The sequence below is a fragment of the Triticum aestivum genome, chromosome 2B (assembly GCF_018294505.1).
Source record: "Triticum aestivum cultivar Chinese Spring chromosome 2B, IWGSC CS RefSeq v2.1, whole genome shotgun sequence".
Lineage (NCBI taxonomy): Eukaryota > Viridiplantae > Streptophyta > Magnoliopsida > Poales > Poaceae > Triticum > Triticum aestivum.
In genome coordinates, this window is record NC_057798.1 from 74,320,861 (window position 1) to 74,347,613 (window position 26,753).

At 44.4% G+C, this 26,753-nt stretch overlaps 1 pseudogene; it reads right to left on the reverse strand.

The window, feature by feature from the left end:
* Positions 1 to 469: 469 nt before the first annotated feature.
* On the reverse strand, positions 470 to 26,130 carry LOC123043564 (L-type lectin-domain containing receptor kinase SIT2-like; annotated as a pseudogene).
* Between the last annotated feature and the right edge of the window lie 623 nt (positions 26,131 to 26,753).

Consider the following 26,753-nt stretch of genomic DNA (forward strand, 5'->3'; position numbering starts at 1 on the left):
TGTTAGGTAGTACCTCCTCCTACTCTCCGGAACAATGCGTTGTTACCGTTTAAAAGGCTCTCAATTTACAAGCCAGCTTCAAAATAATCAAAGATTACGGCCAGAGTAAATTCTTCTGATGGAAAGTAGGAGTAGCCTAACGATCCAATTCCTCAAGCCAGCAATACAACAAACATTAGCTACCTGTTTTTATAACATGCCAACCGCACAAAGGTCAGGTTGCTAGTGTCCTCGGTACCCAGTCACGAACTCAAGATCACGAGAACAACCAATGTACCTCTTACACTCCAACGTTCGAAGCTATGACCCCTGCAAACAAAAAGTCCATATAATGGAAAGCGGATAGTTCCGACACGCATCACGAAGCAGTGCCGGTTCTTAAAAACTTCTTAATACCACCCCTTGGTTCCTTTATCAAATTAACAAAAGCAAGAGAGGGGGGGGGGGGGGGGTCAATTATATACATGCTTCATCTTCCCTCTTGCAAAATTGTCACTGGAGACTCACCCGACATGGTGGCAACACTACTTGCCGGCTGAGAACATGACATGTTGTGTGAATCAAAACCTTTATTTTGCATTTGGGTCATCGTGATGTAGCTTATGTAGGTCGGTGATAAATCAGGAGGCGATTGGTCATGGTCAAGGTACTGCATGACCTTTCGCATGACAGGTCGCGCATTGCGCGATGATAACCCACAAGTGTAGGGATCAGTTGTAGCCTCTTTCGATAAGTAAGAGTGTCAAACCCAACGAGGAGCTAAAGATAGAACAAATATTCTCTCAAGCCCTATCTGCCACTGATATGACTCTACGCACACTTAGTGTTCGCTTTACCTAGAACAAGTATGAAACTAGAAGTACTTTGTAGGTGTGATAGGATAGATTTGCAAGATAATAAAGAGTACGTAAATAAAAGCTAGGGGCTGTTTAGATAAATAAACAATAAAGTAAATATAGCGAGTGTGGAAAAGTGGTGGTAGGAGTTGTGAAATTGTCCCTAGGCAATTGACTACGTTACTAGACCGGTAATCACTATTGCAATTCTATTTGAGGGAGAGGCATAAGCTAACATACTTTCTCTTCTTGGATCATATGCACTTGTGATTGGAACTCTAGCAAGCATCTGCAACTACTAAAGATTCATTAAGATAAAACCCAACAATAGCATTAAAGCATCAAGTATCCTTTATCCCATACGCAACAATCCCCTTATTCGGGTTTGTGCTTCAGTCACTCACGCAACCCACTATAAGCGAATTATGAACGCATTGCAACACCCTACAGCGGGAATCCCTCACGCTTGCGCGACACGGATGGCACCATAGGACAGCACCAATAATAAAACATGCAACTCAAAGCAATCATAGCAATTCATCAATCACCGATAGGACAATCACTACTAGGAAAAGGCCTACTAATGGCGCACTGGTTTTGCCTACTAATGGCGCATTACCAGTGCGCCATTAGTATCACGCCACTAGTATTTTTTACTAATGGCGCACCACTGGTGCACCATTAGTATCTGGTATACTAATGGCGCACCATGCAGTGCGCCATTAGTTTTGCCCACAGTGCGCCACTAGTGTATTCTATACTAATGGCGCACCACATGGTAGTGCGCCATTAGTAACAATTTTTTAAATTTTTTTTCTTAATCTCAGGTCACTATTTCACCTATGAGATATCCAACACACATATATATATACAACAAGCATCCATATAACAATCATAGCCAACAAACAAGTTCCATCATATATACATACATAGCCAACACACAAGTTCCATCATATATACATACATAGCCAACACACAAGTTCCATCATATATACATACATAGCCAACACATAGTTCCATCTTTACATATTACAAAAGTTTTACATTGTTCATCCAACACCGTTATCCATCAATTCACAAAAGTTTCACATTGATACAAAATAAAAACACAAATGGAAAAGAAGCACTCCATCCATGCAAGCTTCCGTGAATTAAATCAAATCTGCAAAATGATAAACAAGAAGTTAGAAGAAGAAAAAGAAGAAGACCAGAAGAATACTAGAAGAAGAAGAACACTAGAAGAAGAATAAGAAGAATTTTGGAAAAGAAGAAGAATAAGAAGAAGACTATAAGCTTATTATGTAAACTTGATCATTTTGTGCTAACATAAGTTATTTTAGAGCTAACCTATAGGAAACTAAGCATATAAGCTCTAAGTTTGTATATTAGAGCCAACTTAGGTAAAATGAAGCTAACCTATGTCATTTTGGAAAAGAAGAAGAATAAGAAAAAGACTATAAGCTTATTATGTAAACTTGATCATTTTGTGCTAACAAAGTTATTTTGGAGCTAACCTATAGGAAACTAAGCATATAAGCTCTAAGTTTGTATATTAGAGCCAACTTAGGTAAAATGAAGCTAACCTATGTCATTTTGGAAAAGAAGAAGAATAAGAAAAAGACTATAAGCTTATTATGTAAACTTGATCATTTTGTGCTAACATAAGTTATTTTGAAGCTAACCTATAGGAAACTAAGCATATAAGCTCTAAGTTTGCATATTAGAGCCAACTTAGGTAAAATGAAGCTAACCTATAGGAAACTAAGCATATTAGAGATAATATAGGTAACTAAGTATATATATATCATTTTGGAGATCTGACATACCTGACAAAGTTCAGTTCTCATGCATTGTTCTTCTCCTTCTCCTTCCTCAGCCTGATGCGCCAAGAGCGGCGAGGCGGTGGAGGCGGTGGAGGCAGTGGGATGTAGTCTTCTACCACAATTGGCATGGTCATGTCGCCTGGGATCGCCGGCGCCACCACCGGTGCGTGGTCATTGTCAGGCACCACCACCATCGCAAGGCCACCTTCAGGCACGACCATCGCTAGGTCATCCTCAACCACCTCCATCTCTTGCCCATGGTCAGCCACCACCATCTCTTGCCCTTGGTCAGCCACCACCAGCGCTAGGTCATCCTCAGCCTGATGCCCATCGTCATCCTATAGCTCCTCATCCCCACTCTGCTCCTCTTCTCCCGCACTCCAGTCCGGATCATCCTTCTTGTTGTCTATGTTGCTGCCAGAATCGCTGCTGCTTTTGCTACAACCAGAATCGTTGCTGCTTTCGCTACAGCCATAGTCGCTACTGCTTTGGCTGTAGCCAGTGTCGCTGCTGCTGCTCCCATTACCTGTCCAAAATGCAACAATGATCGTTAACAATCGATGTGAGACAAAGCCAAATGTAGAGGAATAAGAAGAGGCAGAATGTACCGGCATCATCATCGTCAGCGTAGCGCATGCGACACATAGTCGTGTTGAACACCTTCACGATGAGCATGGTGGCGTCGTCGTCGTACCTGAAGAGAAGGAAGTACCCCAACCACAGGTCGTAGGCACGATAGACCTTCTCCCACCCACAAGACAAGTACATGTGGCCCTCCTTGATCACCAACTCCACATCCCACTGCCTGCGAAACCCGCTGTCGGCCTGTCGCAGCTTCACATTATTTGGCGGATCTTCACCCATCAGCATGTTCATAAAACTGTCAGGCAACCTCTGCAGTTTGGGACAATGAGTGATGTAGCAAACAACAGACATCATAATGAGATGGGTGAAGGGGAGATCTCTCGTTTTATATACCTGCGTCATGAATGATACTGAAGTCTCAAGTATGATAGTGAAGAACTCGGAAGCATCCAACTCGTACTGCGGTGTCGCAAAGCGGCGGTGGCTGCTTCCCGCCATCTCTGATAAGCAGCAGAAGAGACCAATTAGTACCCTTACAACAGATCATAAAACATGCATGATAACATGCATGATGCCCATCATGCATCATTTTCTAACCAAGGCATAGCTCAGGAAAACCACTTGCTTTGACCAGAACTAGCTGATTACCCCAAATCTCATGGTAAAATTAGCAAGGCAGAGCATTTCTCTTACATGACCATAGCAAGAATGACACACTCCCCTAATTATTTTGCCTGCCACTAGGATGAGCACTTAATATGGATTGATTGTGTGTTCATTTTAAATTTTCAGGTAAGAACAATGAACTTATAGAAACTCCTTAATATGAATATTATACCGATGATAAAAGAAGTGAGACAAGAAGTGTCTGCAGCCTTGAGTAGATTCCCGGGACCTAAAGGTTGTTCACCATGCTCATATCAAATATTATGTTGTATTAGCAGCAAGTAGATGTAAACTAACCTATAGCTGGAAACTAAACATATAAATGGTTGAAATACATAATTCTAGCTGTAAACTAACCTATAGCTGGAAGAAACTAACTAGAAAAGGTGAAACATGGGAGGAACCTACTGTCAGTTTTAAAGAAACTGATTTTTTTAGGGGTAAGAAGCTGAATTGGTCATTCTCCATAGAAATCATACCAATTCTAGCTACATGGGGGAGCTGCTAATTCATCTTCACCAACCAAATTCAGTGAATTAAGCACATAATCCAGTCAAGCTAGCTATCGCTACCAATTGCTGCTACTTCAGTTTTAAGCAAGCATCACTATGGTACTCCAAATCATTAAGTCAAGCTACTACAGTGCAAGCTAGTGCTACTGCATCAATGGCCATGTAATGCTTCTGGGGCCTGAGTGGATATGTTTATATGCAAATTGACCATAAAGCAGTGATCTGCACATTGGTCCACATGTCTGAGTCAACTAACTTGGGACATCTAAGTAGGATCTTTGAGACAAACAGTACATCCCCCATGGTCATGGAAGCAACTGACAAGCGTCGACAGATCAGATCAACAACTACGTTCGTTTAATACAAAAAATCAACTAGAAATTCAACAGACACAATTAAATAAAGTAATTTTACAATGATATTAAGTAGGACAGACAAAAGGCCAAGTAGCACAAGGGAGGAACATTTTTTGCAAGAACATCTACACGGTACATGCACACTTCTGTATGGCTACACTATCTAACCTTTCCTACTCCTACTCCTCCCAACTACCTACACCTACCTATGGCCAAGCAGGCCAGGGAGGGACACACACACAAGCAGCATTCTTCTTGGTGCTGCCATTTTCGCGTCAGGAACTGAAGCAGAAGAGGGACGCGCCAGCACATCTTCCCCTCTCCAAAACCAAAACAAGATGTGCGGCCAACATCCCTCGCTAGTGGCTATTCCCTAGGAGACAGCTAGTTGCTGTAGTCTACAGAGGATCGTTTACACGCAGGTGGAGGCGGCGTGCCTCCGCGGCGGCGCGAGCATGAAGAGGGACTCGATGTCCGGCGGCTGGAAGTAGCTTAGCATCAGCATCAGTGGCGGAGGGGGTGGAATTTGGCAGGGGTCGGGGCGGGTGGATCAGCGCCGCACCTGGGGTTGGGTCGGGGCGGGAGCGGGCTGCGGCTGCGGCGGCCGGGCGGAGGTCCGGCAGCGCTCCATCTAGAGAGGGGAGGAGGCCCGAAGCCGGAGCAGGCTAGTGAGTTGGCGGGTGGATCGGCGCCGCACCTGGGGTTGGGGCCGGGGCGGGAGCGGGCTGCGGCTGCGGCGGCCGGGCGGAGGTCCGGCAGCACTCCATCTGGAGAGGGGAGAAGGCCCGAAGCCGGAGCAGAGACGACGGGGCTGCGGCGGTGCGGGGGCGCGAGGTCTCGTGTCGTCGCCGTGGGTGCTAGGACAGTGGGGAGGCGGAGGGCGCGGCGGAAGGGGAGGAAGGGTGGAGAGGGAGGAAGGAGGAAGGAGGAGAGGTACCTGGGCGGGTGCGGCCGGTCGTCGGAGGGGTCGGGGTCGGCGGCGGGGGTGGATTCCGGCGGGGGTCGGGGCGGCGGCGGCAGAGGACGGAGGGGGCGGCGGCGGCGTACGGTTGGGGCGGAGGGGGCAAATTAGGTCGAGTGGGGAGGAAGGGAGGGAGGGGAACGGGTGGAGTGAGGGGGAAGCTTACTAATGGCGCACCGCGTGGTAGTGCGCCATTACTAGTTAGAACTAGTAATGGCGCACTTCGACCTGATGCGCCAGTAGTATGTATGGAAAAATGGAAAAAAAATTAATACTAGTGGCGCACCCTGTTTCTGGTGTGCCATTAGTGTCTTCCATACTAATGGCGCATCACCAACAGGTGCGCCATTAGTATATAGTAGTGGCGCACTACTTCCATGGTGCGCCATTAGTATCAATCCTATGTATAGCCCTTTTTCTAGTAGTGAATTGAAATCTACTCAGACATCATAGGATGGCAACACATCATTGGATAATAATATAAAGTATAAAGCACCATGTTCAAGTAGAGGGTACAGTGGGATGCGGGAGAGTGGACCGCTGAATATATATGGGGGAAGGTGATGGAGATGTTGGTGAAGATGACGGCGGTGCTGGTGAAGATCGCGGTGATGATGATGGCCCCCGGCAACGCTTCGGCGCCACTGGAAGCAAGGGGGAGAGAGGCCCCCTTCTTCTTCTTCTTCCTTGACCTCCTTCCTAGATGGGAGAAGGGTTTCCCCTCTGGTCCTTGGCTCCCATGGCGTGGGAGGGGCGAGAGCGCCTCCGAGATTGGATCTATCTCTCTGTTTCTGCGTTCTCGAATTCTGCCCTGGCACCGTTTCCTTTATACCTGGAGATCCATAACTTCGATTGGATTGAAACCTTCGCCCAGATCGTTTTCCAAAAATTAGCTTCCTTGCGGCCAAAGAAGGGCATCAACCGCCTAACGGGTGGCCCACGAGAGTGGGGGGGGGGGGGCGCCCACTTTAAGTGGGCGTGGGCCCCTATCTCGTGGCCACCTCAGGCATCGTCTCGCGTTGATTCTTCCTCCCAAAAATCACAAATATTCCAAAATAATTCTCCGTCCGTTTTTATCCTGTTTGTACTCCGTTTGATATGGGGTTTCTGCGAAACATAAAACATGCAACAGACATGAACTGGCACTGGGCAATGGATCAATATGTTAGTCCGAAAAAATAGTATAAAAAGTTGCCAAAAGTATATGAAAGTTGAATAATATTAGCATGGAACAATAAAAAATTATAGATACGACGGAGACGTATCAGCATCCCCAAGCTTAATTCCTGCTCGTCCTCGAGCAGGTAAATGATAAAAAAGATAATTTTTGATGTGGAATGCTATCTAGCATAATCTTGATCATATGTCTAATCATGGCATGAATATTAAGACACGAGTGATTCAAAGCAATAGTCTATCATTTGACATAAAAACAATAATACTTCGAGCGTACCAATAAGGCAATCATGTCTTTTCAAAACAACAAGGCCAAAGCAAGCTTATCCCTACAAAATCATATAGTTTGGCCATGCTTCATTTTCGTCACACAAAATGCCCCCATCATGCACAACCCCGATGACAAGCCGAGCAATTGGTTCATACATTTTAACGCGCTTCAGCTTTTTCAACCCTCACGCAATACATGAGCGCAAGCCATGGATATAGCACTATAGGTGGAATAGAATATAATGATGGAGGGTATGTGGAGAGGACAAAAAAGGAGAAAGTCTCACATCGACGCGGCTAATCAACGGGCTATGGAGATGCCCATCAATTAACGTCAACATGAGGAGTAGGGATTGCCATGCAACGGATGCACTAGAGCTATAAACGAATGCTCAACAAAAGAAAACTAGTGGGTGTGCATCCAACTTGCTTGCTCATGAAGACCTAGGGCATTTGAGGAAGCCCATCGTAGGAATATACAAGCCTAGTTCTATAATGAAAAATTCCCACTAGTATATGAAAATGACAACCTATGAGACTCACTATATGAAAAACATGGTGCTACTTTTAAGCACAAGATATGAGACTCACTACATGAAGAACATGGTGCTATTTTGAAGCACAAGTGTGGAAAAAGAGATAGTAACATTGCCCCTTTTTATTTATTTTCTTTTTTTTCTTTTTCTTTCTTTTTCTTTTTCTTTTTTTTCTTTGGCCTTTCTTTTTTGGCCTTTCTTTTTCTTTTTCTTTTTGGGGACAATGCTCTAATAATGATGATCATCACACTTTTATTGATTACAACATATGAATTACAACTCGAAACTAGAACAAGATATGACTCTATATGAATGCCTCCGGCGGTGTACCGGGATGATGCAATGAATCAAGAGTGACATGTATGAAAAATTATGCATGGTGGCTTTGCCACAAATACGATGTCAACTGCATGATCATGCAATGGCAATATGACAAAAGTAATGTATGTCATGATGATGATGAACGGAACGGTGGAAAGTTGCATGGCAATATATCTCGGAATGGCTATGGAAATGCCATAATAGGTAGGTATGGTGGCTGTTTTGAGAAAGATATAAGGAGGTTTATGTGTGATAGAGCGTATCATATCACGGGGTTTGGATGCACCGGCGAAGTTTGCACCAACTCTCAAGGTGAGAAAGGGCAATGCACGGTACCGAAGAGGCTAGCAATGATGGAAAGGTAAAAGTGCGTATAATCCATGGACTCACATTAGTCATAAAGAACTCATATACTTATTGCAAAAGTTTATTAGCCCTCGAAGCAAAGTACTACTACGCATTCCCCTAGGGGGATAGATTGGTAGGAAAAGACCATCGCTCGTCCCCGACCGCCACTCATAAGGAAGACAATCAAAGAAACACCCCATGCTTCAAATTTGTCACACAATGGTTACCATACGTGCATGCTACGGGACTTGCAAACCTCAACACAAATGTCTCTACAATCCACAACCACCCACTAGCATGACTCTAATATCACCATCTTTATATCGCAAAACTATTGCAAGGAATCAAACATATCATATTCAGCGATCTACAAGTTTATGTAGGATTTTATGACTAACCATGTGAATGACCAATTCCTGTCATCTCTCTAAATAGATATAAGTGAAGCAAGAGAGTTTAATTCTTTCTACAAAAGATATGCCCACGCTCTAACAAATATAAGTGAAGCAAAAGAGCATTCTACAAATGGCGGTTTTCTATGTGAAGAGAAACAAGCAATTCAAACTTCAAATGATATAAGTGAAGCACATGAAGCATTCTATAAAGCCATACTCAAAAGATTTAAGTGAAGCGCAATGAGAATTCTATAAATCAACCAAGGACTATCTCATACCATCATGGTGCATAAAATAAAAATAAAAACTAAATGCAAAATACGCTCCAAGACTTGCACATATCGCATGAACGAAACGAATCCGAAAACATAATGATACTTGTTGAAGAAAAAGGGGTTGCCTTCCGGGGCATCCCCAAGCTTAGACGCTTGAGTCTCCTTGAATATTTACTTGGGGTGCCTCGGGCATCCCCAAGCTTGAGCTCTTGCCTCTCTTCCTTTTCCTCATATCGAGACATCCTCGATAAGACACTTCATCCACACAAAACTTCAACAGAAAACTCGGTAAGATCCATTAGTATAATAAAGCAAATCACCACTCTAAGTACTGTAGCAAACCAATTCATATATTGTTTTTGCATTGTGTCTACTGTAATATAGCTTTTCCATGGCTTAATCCACTGATAAAAATTGATAGATTCATCAAAACAAGCAAACTATGCATCAAAAACAGAATCTGTCAAAAACAGAACAGTCTGTAGCAATCTGAACATACACCATACATCTGGTACCCCAAAAATTCTACCAAAATTAGGAAAAATAAAAAGTTGTACAAAAATACAATGCAAAAGGAATCAGAACCATTTGACGTTCTGGTTAAAAATGTAAAATCACGCACTCTAGCCAAAGTTTCTGTCCTGCACCGTACAAACCAACAAGCAATGTAAACATCCTAAAGGCAAACCTTGGCACATTATTTTTATAATACTGCTGCGAATCCTCTTGAAAGAGAGGGGTGCCCTCGAGAATGCGGACAAATGTAATTGTACAAGGGGATAATTATTTTTGATGAAAAGTTTCTGTAATCAAGATTCACAAAGTTTCTGTGAGCATGAACAAAGTTCAAGGAGCTCTCCCACTTCAACAATGCTTGTCTTTCTTACTTTCACTATCCTTTTTGAAAAGTTTTAGGGTTCCCCTCTTTATTTTTCTGTTTTTAAACTATATAAAAGCACTCAACAGAAATAAATTACTCTCTAAAACTTCCGGGTTGTCTCCCTGGCAGCGTTTTCTTTAAAGCCATTAAGCTAGGCATTTAGTGCTCAAGTAATGAATCCACCCGGATCCCACGTATATCAAAGCCAATTTTAATTAACAATGATTTGTAATTTAGTAGTGGGCACAAAGTAGCATATATCATGTAATGACGAAGTCTAACTCTCTTCCTATGCATTGGCATGTCATAAGAGAACAATTCATGCACACCTAGTAAAGGCCAATGCATAGTATAAGTAGATTCTTGCAATTCTAACGTATTGAAAACATAAAGAGGCGGAGATGTAGTTCCCCTCTCATAATAATTGCAAGTAGGAGCAGCAAGCACATGCATATTATATTCATAAAAATCATCATGTGCAATGGTAAAAGGCAACCCATCAATATAATCCTTAATAAGCACAAACTTCTCCGATATAGTGTAGTTTGGAGAATTCAAAAAGATAATAGGACTATCATGCGTGGGTGCAATAGCAACAATTTCATGTTTAACATAAGGAACTATAGCAAGTTCATCTCCATAAGCATAATTCATATTGGCATCTTGGCCACAAGCATAGCAAGTATCATCAAAAAGGGATATTTCAAACAAATTCAAGGGATCATAGCAATCATTATAGCAATCATCCTTCGGTAAGCACGAAGGGGAATTAAATAATGTATGAGTTGGAGGGTTACTCTCATTAGAAGGTGGGAACGGGTAGCTAATCCGCTCTTCCTCCTTTTGTTCTTCGCTCTCCTCATCATCTTTTTCATCCAATGAGCTCATTGTTTCATCAATTTCTTCTTCCATAGCTTCCTACAAAATATTAATCTCTTCTTGGACAGCGGAGACTTTCTCAAAAAATGCATTAATATAGTAATTGTATTCATAATTTTCTTCAACATTTGAATTTGACCCCATAATAGTTTCCCTTTTTGTGTCAAGCGATAATCCCTAAAATATTCACGTTGATCCAACGAGTCTTCCATTATAAAGTTGAATGGGGTTTTCTCAGGATTATCAAAGTAGTACATAATATCTCTCACATAATGAGAATCGAGGGTTTTAGGAGTTACCCCATCTCCGTGATTAGCAAGTACACCTAATTTTTTTGGTATTTCGTGTTCCATATCCATAACTAATGATAAAAAACAACTAAGAACAACAAATAAAAATTACTTAGTGATAAAGCAAACAAGCACACACGAGAATATTCACCCCACGCTATTGCTCCCCGGCAACAGCGCCAGAAAAATGTCTTGATAACCCACAAGTGTAGGGGATCAGTTGTAGCCTCTTTCGATAAGTAAGAGTGTCAAACCCAACGAGGAGCTAAAGGTAGAACAAATATTCTCTCAAGCCCTATCGGCCACTGATACGACTCTACGCACGCTTAGTGTTCGCTTTACCTAGAACAAGTATGAAACTAGAAGTACTTTGTAGGTGTGATAGGATAGGTTTGCAAGATAATAAAGAGTACGTAAATAAAAGCTAGGGGCTGTTTAGATAAATAAACAATAAAGTAAATATAGCGAGTGTGGAAAAGTGGTGGTAGGAGTTGTGAAATTGTCCCTAGGCAATTGACTACGTTACTAGACCGGTAATCACTATTGCAGTTCTATTTGAGGGAGAGGCATAAGCTAACATACTTTCTCTTCTTGGATCATATGCACTTATGATTGGAACTCTAGCAAGCATCCGCAACTACTAAAGATTCATTAAGGTAAAACACAACCATAGCATTAAAGCATCAAGTCCCCTTTATCCCATACGTAACAATCCCCTTACTCGGGTTTGTGTTTCATTCACTCACGCAACCCACTATAAGCGAATCATGAACGCATTGCAACACCCTATAGCGGGAATACCTCATGCTTGAGCGACACGGAGGGCACCATAGGATAGCACCAATAATAAAACATGCAACTCAAACCAATCATAGCAATTTATCAATCACCGATAGGACAATTGAAATCTACTCAAACATCATAGGATGGCAACACATCATTGGATAATAATATGAAGCACAAAGCACCATGTTCAAGTAGAGGGTACAGCGGGATGTGGGAGAGTGGACCGCTGAATATAGATGGGGGAAGGTGATGGAGATGTTGGTGAAGATGACGGCGGTGTTGGTGAAGATCGCGGTGATGATGATGGCCCTCGGCAGCGCTCCGGCGCCACCGGAAGCAAGGGGGAGAGAGGCCCCCTTCTTCTTCTTCTTCCTTGACCTCCTCCCTAGATGGGAGAAGGGTTTCCCCTCTGGTCCTTGGCTCCCATGGCGTGGGAGGGGCGAGAGCCCCTCCGAGATTGGATCTATCTCTCTGTTTCTGCATTCTCGAATTCTGCCCTGGCACCGTTTCCTTTATATCTGGAGATCCGTAACTCCGATTGGATTGAAACCTTTTCCAAGATAGTTTTTCAAAAATTAGCTTTCTTGCGGCCAAAGAAGGGCATCAACTGCCTTATGGGTGGCCCACGATAGTGGGGGGCGCGCCCACTTTAAGTGGGCGTGGGCCCCTATCTCGTGGCCACCTCGGGCATCGTCTCGTGTTGATTCTTCCTCCCAAAAATCACAAATATTCCAAAATAATTCTCCGTCCGTTTTTATCATGTTTGTACTCCGTTTGATATGGGGTTTCTGCGAAACATAAAACATGCAACAGACAGGAACTGGCACTGGGTACTGGATCAATATGTTAGTCCCAAAAAATAGTATAAAAATTTGTCAAAAGTATATGAAAGTTGAATAATATTAGCATGGAACAATCAAAAATTATAGATACGACAGAGACGTATAACGCGACAGGTATGTGCATAGCAAACCCAATTTGAGGACGATGTTTACCTCCTCCATGTTGAATTCCCCTCCGAGTCGTGGATCCACCGTATCGAGCATTGAGTTGTTGTGGTGGTGCTCAAGCAGCCACTCGACCAACAATACCGTGTTGTTTTGCTCATTGATGAAGATTGGCCTTCGTCCACATGTGACCTCTAAGAGAAACATGCCAAATGCATTACATCAGAGAAAGGTGTTGGCCTCCCGGTGAGCAAGAGTTCTAGCGCAAGATATCCCATGGTGCCAGCCACATGGGTGGTTTGAGCAGCAGTTTTGTTGTCATATATCCTTGCAAGACCAAAATCACCCAACTGCCCATTCAACTTGCTGTCCAAGAGCACATTACTTGCCTTTATATCTCGGTGGATGATGACCTGCTCCCATTCCTCATGTAGATACAACAAACTTGATGCCACACCTTTGATGATCGAGTACCTCACGGACCAGCATAAAGTTGGGCCATTTCTTGTGTGTAGGTACTTGTAAAGACTACCATTTTTCATGTAGTCATAAACCAGGAGAAGTTCACCCTTACACCTACAGTAGCCCAACCATTGTGCGATGTTTCGGTGTCGAAGACGACCAATGCTAACCACCTCAGCAATGAACTCCTTTACCCCTTGCCTTGAATCATGTGACATTCTCTTCACGGTGAGCTCCATATCGGGCTTGTGAATCACGCCCGTATAAACACTCCCAAAACCTCCCCTCCCGAGCAGGTTCTTCTCATTGAACCCCTCTGTCACGTGAAACAAGACTTCATAAGAGAATCTCTTGGGGCCTAACAAAACCTCCCAGTCCTCTTGCACCTCAGAGCAATTGAGGCGCCATCTTACAATGACGTAGATTCTGATGCCAACCGAAACCAGCGTCATCAACGCTAAGGCTAGCACGAGCTTCAACGACATGGAAATGGATGGTGAGTTGAACCAGTTGGTCTTCGTCCAGGCCGATGGCAAGGCAGGCAGCACCGAGATGTCAAGAACCGGGACCGGCCCGTCCAGCGCGAAGCTCCAGCCGAGGATGAAGTGTCCGGAGGTGATATTGCGCATCACCACGAGAATCCCACGTATGTCGTGCTCTACAACACGCCAAAGAGGTCGATGGTTGTCTGGAGCATGGGCCTCTTGGGCCTGACCATGCCCAGCGGAGCCATGGTCATAGTGAAAATCTTTGCCCTGTTGTCGTAGTCCACCCACACTTGGATGGCTTTCCAGCTTATCACGGATAGGTTTAGTAACTGTCCGGTGTCGTCATCGTAGTACCCGGTGTTGGCAGAACTGAGGGACACCAGGCTATCACCGTCAACGCCAAAGTACCTGTTGATGTTGCTTGAACTCGCTTTACCTCTTTCCCTCCTCCTGAACTTGTATTCAGAACTAGTTGTATTTCTGTTATTTTTCAATGGAAAGGGGTAATGCCCGGTTCAAAAAAAACCTGTTGATGTCGCGGAACTCGGCATCATAGAGCGTGTCGAACTCCATGGCAAAGATGTTGGCTCTCTAGTTGTCGTTGCTGAGGCCCAAGGGCTGGCCTGACAACACAGTGGGGAGCACCTCCCAGGATGAAGAGCTGAACAAGGCCAGGCTGCGGACACTAAGGTCGTCGTGCTGGCCGTGGCCGAAGATGGCTAAGACGAAGGTGTGCGATAGCTGGAAACGTCTTAGCCTGTTGAGGCCGACGGGTTCGTGTTTATATGGAGTTGGGGCGCACCTCCCAACCATAGCGCATACATTGTTGAGATTACAAAAGAGAGAGAGATATTCAAGGAAGAGATAGAACTTGGAGAAGAAGGAAAATAATCTATCTCTATCTATCTATCCTAACAACCTCATGCGCCGAGTGGTGCATCCACATTATGTTTAACACCCTCCCGTAATCACAGCTTCATTAAGTTGAGATTATGCTTGAATTCTTCAAAGCTTCTTGAGGGCAAAGGCTTTGTAAATCCATCTGCAATCTGATCGTTTGAATGCACAAATCGAATATCAAGTTGCTTTTGAGCAACTCTTTCTCTGACAAAATGAAAGTCTATCTCTATGTGCTTTGTTCTGGCATGGAACACAGGATTAGCAGAAAGATAAGTAGCTCCAAGATTGTCACACCACAGACATGGAGCTTGCTTGCTCTTTACTCCAAGCTCTTTCAACATAGACTGAACCCATATGATTTCAGCTGTAGCATTTGCTAATGCCTTGTACTCTGCCTTAGTGCTTGACCTGGATACAGTAGCCTGTTTGCGTGCACACCATGATATTAAGTTAGGGCCAAAAAAGACTGCAAAACCACCTGTTGAGCGTCTGTCATCCAGGCACCCTGCCCAGTCTGAATCAGAAAAGGCACTGACAAGAGTAGAAGATGACTTGCTGAAATTTAGACCTATATTGAGAGTATGTTTAACATATCTGACTATACGCTTGGCAGCTGTCAAGTGAACATCAGTAGGTGCATGCAAAAACTGCCAGACTTTGTTGACAGCAAAAGATAAATCTGGTCTGGTAAGAGTGAGATATTGAAGAGCTCCTACGAGACTTCTATATTTTGTGCTATCTTCCTGACTCAAAATTTTACCTTCTGCAAGAGACAATTTTTCTGAGCTGGATAATGGAGTGAGTGAGGGTTTACAACCTTGCAATCCTGCTCTTTTTACCAGATCAGCTGCATATTTTGCTTGAGAGAGATGAAGTCCATTCTGATGTTTCTTTACCTCAATCCCAAGAAAGAAGTGCAAGTCTCCAAGATCCTTTAATGCAAACTCTGCACTCAGATCCTTTAAGAGACCTCTGATTGCTTCATCAGATGAGCTAGTCACAATTATGTCATCAACATAGATGAGAACAAATATGCATGTATTGGACTTGTTATAAATAAACAATGATGTGTCTGATTTAGAAGGAACAAATCCAAGTTTTTGCATCTTGTGACAAAGGCGAGAATACCATGCCCTTGGAGCTTGTTTTAGTCCATATAGAGCTTTATCAAGTTTACACACATAAGAAGGAGTACTCTTACTTTCAAACCCAGGAGGTTGTCTCATGTACACATCCTCTTCCAGAACACCATGGAGAAACGCATTCTGTACATCAAGCTGCCTGAGACTCCATCCTCTGGAAACAGCAATAGACAAAACGAGACAAATAGTGGCAGCTTTTACCACAGGACTAAATGTATCCTCGTAGTCTATGCCATATCGTTGCTTGAAACCTTTTGCAACGAGCCTAGCCTTATAACGGTCAATGGTTCCATCAGATCTCCTCTTGATTCTGAAAACCCACTTGCAATCAATTAAATTTTTACCTTGCTGTGGTGGAACCAGGTGCCAAGTTTTGTTTTTCTTTAGTGCCATGTATTCCTCATTCATTGCCTTCTTCCACTTATCATCACAAAGTGCTGCAGCAAGGGTCTTTGGTTCATCTGGTTCTCCTGTGGAACAGACCAAACCATATTTAGTCATATGTTTATAATCTACGGGTTGAGTTACCCCTTGTTGCAGCCGTGTACGCCGTGATGGTGGAGCCGCGGAATCTGTAGCCACAGAGGATCCAGGGTGCTGCGCAGGATCCCACAACTGATCCCGAGGCGGATCCTGTCGCTGCAGCTGCACCAGCGCTCGAGGCAGATCCTGTCGCAGCAGCGCCAGCGCCCGCCGGAGCGTCCTGATCTTCTGTGGCAAATGGCTGAAGAGCGGCGTCTGAACTCGGCGCAGAGAATCCCGAGCCCCGCGCCTCTGCGCGCGCGCCGGTCGGTCGGCCGCTCGTGGTGGGGCCCGCTGGGCCCGCGTCCTCCCTGGCACGTGCCAAGTCTCGCCGCTTGTACGTGACAGGTTGGACGTCGTACCACGCGCCAGTTGGAGGAGACCGCGTGTCGGGCGCGGGGTCGTCGCGACGTGGGTCTGGCTCATGAGCGTGTGTGCCTGCGCCAGCGCCTGCGGTGGCTGATCCCGAGGAGGATCCTCCCTTCTGCGCCGTTGCCGATCTCGAGGCGGATCCGATCGCCTGCGCCGCTGCTGATCCCGAGGCGGATCTGTCTCCTGCCACGGGACACATGGGATATAGCCCGAAATTTGCACCGTTTGCTTCATTTTCTTCACCGTTTTCTTCGCCGTTTTCACCTGTTGCATCAACACAGGACTCATGCATGCCATTAGATGAGTTAGCCAACAATTGATCATCAATACTTTGTCCCCCTCGATCAAAGCTAGTGAGGTGAGGTGGCAAGAGAAGAATCTCTTCTCAAAGAAGTGCACCGGCGTTAGGGTGGAGATCAGCGAAAGGGAACTTAGTCTCATCAAAAACTACATCATGGGATATGTAAACACGTCCAGTGGAAACATCCAGGCACTTGACTCCCTTGTGCTGAGCACTATAGCCAAGGAACACGCACTGTTTTGATCGAAACATGAGTTTGCGATTATTGTAGGGATGTAGGTTTGGCCAACATGCACACCCAAAAACACGGAGGGACTTGTAGTCTGGTTTTGTGTGAAGAAGCCTTTCTATAGGAGTTTCATGGTGAATGACACGACTAGGAAGCATGTTGATGATATGAACGGCAGTGAGAAACGCTTCATCCCAAAATTTGAGAGGCATGGAAGCGTCGGCCAAAAGAGCAAGGCTGACTTCAACGATGTGTCGATGCTTGCGTTCAGCTGACCCATTTTGCTGGTGAGCGTGGGGGCATGACACATGGTGTGAGATTCCAAGTGTCTGGAAGAAGGAGTTCAACTTTTCGTACTCCCCTCCCCAATCGGATTGGACAGCAAGGATTTTACTGTCAAATTTTCGTTCAACTAGAGCTTGAAAGTTTTTGAAAACTTGAAACACATCAGATCGTTTCTTTAAGAGATAAATCCAAGAGAATTTGCTATAGTCATCGATAAAACTAACATAGTAGTTGTGTCTACCAACAGAAGTGGGAGCAGGGCCCCAAACATCAGAAAAAATCAACTGTAATGGTTTGGTAGAGATGCTGGTAGAAATTGGGTAAGGCAACTGATGACTCTTTGCTCTCTGACATGAATCACAAATTGTTTCATTATGACGCTCACCAACAAATGGGAGTTTATTTTCCTAAGCAACTTTTCAACTAAAGAAAAAGACGCATGTCCTAAACGATCATGCCAACGTGTGGATGACAGCTTGATAACACCACAAGCTTGTTTATTTTGTCTTCGAAACTCCGGAATCAACGGATAGAGGCCGCCAACGCATCTACCTCGATAGAGAATTGTCCTCGTTGCCTGATCCTTGATCAAAAAATAATAAGGGTGAAATTCCAAAAAGACATGATTGTCAAGGGCAATTCGATGGACAGAAAGAAGACTTTTATTAGCACTAGGAACATGCAGAATTTTCCTAAGATGAATGTTGCGATGAGGGGTACGAAATATTGAGTGACCAAAGTGACTTATACTCATACCTTCTCCGCTGGCAGTATGGATTTGATCCTTGCCGCGGTATTTTTCCTTCATGGTGACTTTCTCGAGCTCGTTGGTGATGTGGTTGGTGGCTCCGCTGTCGACATACCAATTTGTGTCGACGCCATAGGAGCCATCGGCCGCCGCAGCAACTTTCTCCTCATCTTGCGAGTCGTAGTCGTCCTCCTCATACCTGTACCAGCAGTCCTTCGCTGTGTGTCCAGGCTTGCCGCAGATCTGACACCGGGGAGCATCGGGACGGTTTCTGCCGCCACCACCAGTGCCGCGGCCACGGCGACCACGGCCTCCAGATTGAGGTGGCGCGGAGCCACGGTTGCCGCCGCCGAACCTGCCTTTGGTGCGAGAGGAGCCACGCGATCGGGAGCCGCCACCCCGTCCACGAGTGGCCATGTTTGCGGACGACTTGAAGCCGCCGCCGCCGGATCCTTGGAACTGTGCCATGCGTTGATCGAAATTTGACAGCATGGCAAAGAGCTCATCAAGGGTTACCTGGGTCACGCGGGCGTCTAGGGCAGAGACGAGGGGCTGATAGTCGGCGTCGAGCCCGTGGATGATGTAGGAGGCCAGTTCGTCGTCGGGGATCGCCTTGCCCGCGGCTGCGAGCTCGTCGGCGTAGCCGCGCATGGCGGCGAAGTAGGAGGCGACGGAGAGGTTGCCCTTCTGCGCGTTGATGAGGGAGGTTCGGATGTTGTTGATGCAGCTGGCGGACTGCGAGGAAAACATGCCGGCGAGCGTCGTCCAGAGCGCGCCCGCGGTGGTGACCGTGGTCACCGTGAGCAGCACCTCGCGTGTCAGATTGTTCAGCAGGTATCCAAGAACCTGCTGATCCTCCCTGACCCAGATTGGGTGGAGAGGGTTGGGCGATGACACCTCCTTGCCTTCCTTGGTGGTGACGAGGAGTCTCGCCGGCTCCAGCTGAGTGCCGTCGACGTAGCCGAAGACACCGGTGCCACGCAGCTGGGGAATCACTTGCGTGCGCCATAGCACATAGTTTGTGCGCGTCAGCTTCTCGGTAACTTGGCCATTGAGGTTGGATTGGGACGCGCCGGAGGATGAAGACATGGCTAGGGCTAGATGGAGTTTGTTTGGAGCTTAGATGGGAAAAGGATGGCTCTGACTACCATGTGCGATAGCTGGAAACGTCTTAGCCTGTTGAGGCCGACGGGTTCGTGTTTATATGGAGTTGGGGCGCACCTCCCAACCATAGCGCATACATTGTTGAGATTACAAAAGAGAGAGATATTCAAGGAAGAGATAGAACTTGGAGAAGAAGGAAAATAATCTATCTCTATCTATCTATCCTAACAACCTCATGCGCCCGGTGGTGCATCCACATTATGTTTAACAGAAGGTGGTCGAGAAGGACCACACAGGGCCGGTGCCGTTCAAACCGGAGCTGAACAGCAGCAGGGACGGGTGGAATGCATGACCCTTCATCTTTCCAGTGGCACCGTTGGTCAGCATGAGCAGGCCGTTCGGCATGACCGTGCTCGCTCCGCCGAGCGTCAGGTTCGCGCCCGCGAAGCCATTGAGAACGAATTGCCGACCATCATCGCTGCCATCGCTACAGCGAACGGCGGCCACGAGGAGCAGGACGAGCGGAGCTACCAAGTGGTAAGGCTTGAGAAGCATGGCTCTCGTATTCTTGGCTAAGGTACCTGGGGTGCCTGAGCGCTGAACGGTAGCTTGGTTAGGAGAACTTCTTTGAAAGAATTTCTTATATAACACTATTTTAAATGTTATTTCCTTATTTGACACTGAAAAACTTGTATAGCACAGATGAGAATGGTAATGCATATGGATGGGGTCCAGAAAATGCGCTCTCTGCACACTGTCTACACACCACATGTGGTTGAATGCAATCCTCTTCTAGGAGACGTGAAACGACAGCCAAGGCCGGGCAACCACAAGTCTCAAGTCGTCGTTCTTCAGTCTTGAGGTACATGCATGATAGTAGATCAGTGGATATTTCGTCAAGCTGTGTGTAACGTGTGCATGATAAATTCTGCAAATTTTTCACAATTCTGTTAGAATAATCAAAATGTTCCTGCCAAAAAAGAAGAGAATAATCGAAATGTACCGTGTTAGGTCTCCAGGAGCAAAATATTTAGGGTTAGCAATGAGGCATGAGGCATACTCCAGCCATTCTGTTAGAAGTACTTCATCCGTCCCATAGTATAAGACGTTTTTGCAAGCTAACTTCACTTCTAAATTCTGGAAAAGATCTTGTTCTGAATGTTTCTTGATGACTCTAATATTTTGTCTTCTTTTTATAGTGTAATATTTTCTCTCTTCATGCTCTTTACTAAGGGGGTGTTTGCTTCGAGAGACTTTTTGGTTTATGGACTAGAAAAAGTCCCTCTTAGAGACTTTTTAACCAAACAGGAGAGACTACTAGGGTTTATGGACTAAAAGTTGCCTTTTGGGACTAAATGAAGAAGACTCCCAATTAGAGTATTTCTTGGGACTTATTGGGACTTTTCCAACAATACCCCTCCCTGCACCCATTGCCCCACCGCCCAATGGTGTTGTTTGGTTGTTATTTTTCTGTATATTAGGGGTAACATGGCCATTTAATAACCTCTAGGGAGGGACTAGGAACTTTTTAGTCTCTGGAAACAAACAGGGAGGGACTTTTTAAGGACTAAGGACTTTTTAGTTGGGACTAGAAAAAGTCCTAGGACTTATGAAGCAAACAGGGCCTAAAAAAAGTATCTCCACGCTCCTTATCAAGGAAAAAAGGATATCTCTGCATGCTGCATCTCCATGGATGACATGCGCATGAAAATCCTTGCCTGGATCTTTTCAACTGATTACTTGCCTGAATCTTTTCAGTATTGTGTTTTCTGACAGCTTGCAATGGGTTGCTAATTGTTATTAACTGCACCATCTATCATAATGATTTTTAATCAAGTATTCCAATTTAAGATAATGCATCATAATGATTTTTAATCAAGTATTCCAATTTAAGATAATGCACCCTCATATCGGCTAATAGGAACTGCGTCGGAGGAACATGCAGTGACAGTGGTATTTTTTTTCATATTGATAGTACTATCCAACGCAACCTCCTCTTTTTGGACAAACGATGGATTTTATTGACTCCAAATGAAACACTAAGTGCATACAAATACACTGAGTACACACCCGGCCTCTGCATAAATAGGACGCACACATCGAACATCAATGCACACACACAAAAAAACCCGCAAATAGCAAACTCGTATAAGACCGAAGCTATGCCTAAGCGATGCCAAAGAAAAGCAAACAACCTCGTCTAGATGGGGCACACCTTAAGAGATAACTTTATTGTCATAATTCTTGATTGCATATCTTTTTAGTGTGCTAAGTATATATATGCATGATCCTAAATTTACTGAACTTAGTCATTTGGATGAGGTAACCAAAAGTCCAAAACCCTTCTATATCTTAAGAATTGAGAGAGATATTGTTGTTGACTGGCTAGTAATTTTGATGAAAGGAGGTCCGCATCTGATAAGAGGAGTCCCCACGATTCCATGCTTCATCTTCCGTCTTGCAAAATTGTCGTTGAGGATATAGCGGCAACGCTCATTTTGGTCTCAAACTCTGGTGTATTCATGTTGTTTGAATTCGACCCTTCGTTTTGCACTAGGTCCATGTAGCTTATGTAGGCCGGAGATAATTCAGGTGGCGACTGACCATGGTCGAGGTAGTGCATGACCTTCGGCATAATAGGCCGCACATTAGGCAATGGGTATGTGCATAGCAAACCTAGTTTGAGCACGATGGTTACCTCCCCCCTATTGAATTCCCCTTGGAGTCGTGGATCTGCCATGTCAAGGATTGAGCCATTTTGGTGGTGCTCAAGCACCCACTCTACCAGTAATACCTGATTTTTTTGCTCGCTGGTGAAGATTGGCCTACGTCCACATGTGACCTCCAGGAGAAACATGCCAAATGCGTATACATGGGTGAAGGGTGTTGGTTTCCCTGTGCGCACGAGTTCTGGTGCGAGATATCCAATTGTGCCAGACACGTGGGCAGCTTTAGCGACGGTTTCATGGTCATATATCCTTGCAAGACCAATATCGCCTAACCGTCCATTCATCTTACTACCCAATAGCACCTTACTTGCCTTTATATCTTGATGGATAACGACCTGCTACCATATCTCATGCAGATACAACAAGCTTGAGGCCACACCTCTGATGATCCAGTACCTCTGAGGCCAATCCAAAACCGGGCTATTTCTATTGTGTAGGTATACTTGTCAAGACTACCATTCTCCATTACTAAACAGTAAAACTGAGCTACCTACGACCTCCTACAGCAATTTGGTGTTCTTAACCATCGATACCTCTTAAGAACGGTCCAGATCTCTTCGGTCCATCCCACCACTCACGTTTCCACGTTTTCACTGCGTCACCCGCTCGGCCCACCATAACCGGGCCGCTGCTCTGCAGGTTGACCTGCATGCTCTCTCCTTAATCGGGCTGACCTGAGAACTGCAGATAGGCCCAGAACATCAGAACATAGTAAATGAGGCCTGCCACGTGCTCTCTCTCGATCCATCGATATGCTCCGATGCTGCGCGTGCTCATCCTCTGGCGGCGGCGGAATAATGGTTATGATTTTCCTTCCCCGTTGCTCTCGTAGCCATTTTTTAAAACCAGGAGAAGCTCACCCTTCCGTCTGCAGTAGCCCAACAATTGTGCAATATTTCAGTGTCGAAGACGACCGATGCTTACTACCTCGGTGATGAACTCCTTTTTCCCTTGCCTTGAATTGTGTGACAACCTCTTCGCAAGCCATGATCTGCTACCCAGTTGTCCTCCGCATGGCCTACCTATATATGTTAACCTCCTCTGTCATCCCTCTTCCTCTCCCTTCGCCATCACAGATAGCAAAGGATCAAAATAGCCAGACCTGGATGAAAAATTCCCGAGGAGTATGTTGTGTACGCAAGGAGCATCAAGAAGGCGAGTTCCTCTAGGTATGAATATGTTTGGATCTTTCTCTTCTCTAAAAGTGCAATAGTTATTAGATTAGGATCATGTTTGGTGAGCATGGGCCGTCAAATAGCAATTGAAGAACACCAGTGGAGATAGTGCCAGCTTATAAAAATATCATAGCTAATACAATTGATTAATTGTAGATCTAATCAAGCAGTCCTATTATGTGGGCTGCAACTGGAGAAAAACAGATCCTTCAGAGATTTTAGGCTAACAGTCTATTCTGGACATTGCAAGTGTGGCATACCCCTAACTTTTTAAGTGATGAACATAGTTCATTGCTTAAATTTACATAGCCAAGCAAACTTTTTTTAATGAAATCTCACAATTATATTTGATAATTTATAGCATGCTTTATCTTGCATATTTTGTATGTTTACCTACAAAAGTATGCATGCAATTCTGAACACTTAGTTTTCTAAAGCACATTTTATATCAATAAAAGCATGCATGCAATTCTGAACATGCCAGAAAACAAACAAATATAATCATCTTCTGAAGAAATATATCATCACAGTAATAATATTAAGTCATTTCATGTAATAAAAATTGCATAAGGAGAAAATGCTTCAACGAAATATTCTAAAATTATTCACAATGGATATGTAATACTCCAATTCCCATAATATCCCAAATGAATGAATCTACATTCCCAAAATAGAGCAAGTATTATGAAGCACGTGCTTATTTTGAGCTGAAATATACTATGTTTTTAAGGCGACGCCTTACCGCCTTAGGGAGGGGGGGCGCTTTGGCGCCTAGGCGACGCCTAGGCGGGCGCTTTGGACGCCTAGGCGCCCAAAGCGGTCGATTTTCCAAAGCGGAGGGGGAGCGCTTCGACGCCTAGGCGTCGCCTAGGCGTCGCCTTAGGGACGCCTTTAAAACATAGGAAATATATGCAGATGTTACAAACACTCCAAGTATAAATCATTTAATCATGTTTAATCATATCAATTTACTCACCTACTATAGAAGTGAAAACTATGCATTGAACTGACCCTTTCTGCAAGGATATGGCTATCAGTTGCCTGACCCCTTCTTGCCCTCACTTGGATGAAATCTTGCTTTGGTGGCGGAGTATTTTGATCAACAACCTTACTAGCACTTCTTGAATCAGCTTCAACACCTTTTCTGAAACTACCATTCTCATCACTAGATTTATTTGCCTTGAAACGCTTTACTTCTGCATCAGTCCCTTTTGCAGAAGTGATTAGGACAAAAGGAAGAAAGAACAATTGATCACTTGCTCTCTGCATAAGTTGTGTTGTGGGCATTTTTCTTTATTTCTACAATATAAAAAAATATTGTAAACTACCTTCTGGCCTGCCAAGTCAAACAACTATTTAAACTGTCAATCAGCACGTAAATGACAGGTTGCAGACCATCACAAATCTATACTTGATGAGAATGGTAGTAAGGGGCACAACACAGCTTATCAAGCAATGCTATTGTTAATAGAAGAACTTATATCACTACCTTCCAGCTTCTTCACTTAAAGTTCCTTGCCGGGCGATATTGTAATGTTGATCTGAGTCCAACTTCCACAGAGGAAATTTGCCTTGTTGAGGCTGGAAATGGCCCAAGAATATGCATTTAGAAAACACAACATATAAATCTAGTGTGGAATAATATTAGACCAACATCTGGCATTTTCCATTGGCTTTGTCAGAGTGATACTTTTGCAGACATAAAGAGCTTACACATTTATAGCATCCTGCTTCTCAAGATCCATGTGAGCATTATTGTAGTAACATTGAAGTGTTCGATGGAACTCCTGGGGTTGGGTTGCTGCCTTCCACTGCCATCTTTGCTCACAGAAGATCTGTGGCATGTTACAATGGAAAAGTTAGACTGGTCATTCAAAGTAAAAAGTCGGTTTTATATTGACTACTGAACACTGCCTACCAAAAAGACTCAAATCATTCTAAAATAAAGATGTTCAAGATTACAACAGCAAACACTTAAATTGAGAATTAACTATAGGTTTTTCTCAAAAACTATAATCAGTATGCTACAATTTCCAGAATTAAGTAGCTGCAAGCAATTTTGTGTCGGCCCTAAGTAACTGAACGATTACAAAAAATCTGAATTCGACATGAGCTCCACACAACCAAGTGGTGCTTATTATCTATTCCGTGTCGTTGGTAGGTATCCACTTTAGCTATGGTCGAGTCAACTCCACTTTTCTAAAAAAACTGCTACACGCGCAAGATAAAAAGGAAATCCATAGATTGCCCAACCACAACAAGGAACAAAACATCTCCTCGAGGGGAAAAGTCTGGTGGCAAAGGTAGGTAGAGCATTGAGACAAATCGATTTGTCCAGCCGACGAGCTAGCGAGTCAGCCAGTCCATTCAGAACAGAGCACACACGCACGCGCAGATGAAGCGCGAAGTGAGGGGGAGGGAGGAAGGTGGTAGCAGGAAGGGGAGGCGTACCCGCACTTGTCGCAGAGCACGGCAAAGCCGCCGGATCACAGTAGCCAGTCCTTCCTCCACTCGCCCACCCCTGCCGCCATCGGGGCGGGCGTGCCCTATGCCACTTTCATGCACCTCGCCGCCGCCACCGCCGCCATCCCCGCCATGGGTCGCACACCGACGGACGGCTCCCGCTCGAATCAAGTTGCTGCTGCTGCCCCCGCCGAAAAGGGAAAGCTCACTCCACCTCGGGGCGGGCGGTGGGAGTTGAGGTCGCCGGTGTGGGGGGAGAGCGAAGGGAGTGGAGTGGGTGAGATCTAGGGATTGTGCGGGAATGGAGAGAGTGAGGGAGACTGGTGCTAGGTTGGGTGCTTTATTTTTGAGTAATACTGTTGGGTTGGGTGCTGGTTGACAGGTTGAGCCATGCTGGATAGCCGATTTGGGACTTTGATCGGCAATGTTTGCTCTCCAAAGAAAAAATACACTGAAGTATATATATAGATCATATGAATAAATGTTTTTTATACTTATATACTTGGTTTATGTTGGATCGCTTGCATGTTCTTATCTTTTGTCAGACAATTTTCCTTAGCCTATATAAAAAATAAAAAAAATCTCAAAAAACATAAATAGATTAAAATGATTTAAGAAATTTCAGATGACATATTATTTATATATGAACATTATAGTTGGTTGTTTGCTCCGAAAGAAATGCAACATCTTTTTTTCTAATAATATGAATAACGGTATTTCTTTTTTACAAAATAAAACAGCTGCGTTTGTTTCACTCTTATTTTTATTATATATTATATATGTTTATATGATGTAGTAGAAAATATCACTTATATTTAATCATAGATAAAAGGTGATGGGTTCCGACATACACACTGATGTAACGATGACAGACCGGACTGAAACATCACGAGAAGAGGTATATAACTGATTTTTCTTTGTCCATATCTTATACATGATAATACAAAATGTTTATTTTTTTACATATTTTTTTTTTAGAATATAGGAGATA